This window comes from Artibeus jamaicensis, unplaced genomic scaffold (genome assembly GCF_021234435.1).
Source record: "Artibeus jamaicensis isolate MK-2021 breed Jamaican fruit bat unplaced genomic scaffold, CSHL_Jam_final scaffold_537, whole genome shotgun sequence".
Taxonomy (NCBI): Eukaryota; Metazoa; Chordata; class Mammalia; order Chiroptera; family Phyllostomidae; genus Artibeus; species Artibeus jamaicensis.
In genome coordinates, this window is record NW_026522047.1 from 29587505 (window position 1) to 29588806 (window position 1302).

Here is a 1302-nt window from a genome sequence, read left to right on the forward strand (position 1 = left end):
TATACTAAAGAAAATAATTTTTATAGCTTTGTGGAAAGATTTGTTGCAAAAGCCTGAAGAAAATTTAAGAAAATAAGAGGTACCTAAAATAAAACTATGTACCTAGAGGGAAGGAAGCAAATTGAGGTTGGGTGTAGCTGGGCAAGTAGGTCAGGGTATGACATCATTTGGGAAATTCAGAGGACTTGTTTTTATCTTTCAAATCTTTGCAAAACCAGAAATACAGCTCTAAAAGACATTCAAAACCTATCTTTGCCATCCTCAATTCCTGGGACTGAAGGGGAAAAAAGAGAGAATAAAGAAGTATTTTTAGAAAGTACAAACAACTGTGGAAGCACCCTTACCCCAAAATCTGCTACATCTTCCATAATAGTGTCTTCTCCGTAGATATTAAGAAAAAACTTTAGCCATCTAAACAGGTAACATTAACTTATTTCATCTGCCAGAAACACAGTTTGGATCTGACTATTCTTTATTTAAATTCTTAAAATTTCTTAGTTTGCTTCCATATGAGATTAGTTTCAATTTAGGACACTGAATTACCAAGAAACTATACGTAAAATATACATCTGAAGGGTTAATGGTTATATACTTATAAAACCACCCTCTTAAGCTGAAATAGGAATGCATGCAATTCCTGACTTTGGTCAGGAGATGGTGTTGTTAATACACAATAAGGCAGATTCTCCAGTTTACAATTTAATATAAAAATTCTAGTAATTTCTCAAAAAGTGTCAGTATGGACACATGCTTGTCCTTTGTGCTTTATTGAATTTATATGCAGTTATCACTCATCTCTTCTTACGGAGTTATTCTCTGGGGTTTTTTTTGTCATTTTTATTGACTACTATTTCTGTTTTGAAACTGCTCCCTCTGTTACTAAAAAACTTTCACTAGGAAGAGATCTTTACACCCAAATTTTCATTTCAACTGCATCTGGATTCAAACCTGTATACAGAGAGAGGTAGAATAAAGACCTAGGAGACTCTGCCAGGTGGGTCCGTTAATGTCTGCTAGCCAGGTCAGGTTACTTGAAAACCACAGATAAATATCTGTGGTTTGTCTCTAATTCTGTGAAAATGGTTCCCTAATTCTATGTTGGAGGGTTGTACTGTATGATGTTCGATCCTCAGTTCATGAACACATATAGCTGGCTCTGCCAGTATTCTTGGTTTGCCGATTATATGTTTTCGGAGGCAAAACATAGCAACACAAACATTTAAATGGCCCCCACGGGTTTACGACCTCAACTGCTGTATTTAATGCAAAGCCCACAAAAGGGACACAGTTACTAATGAAACC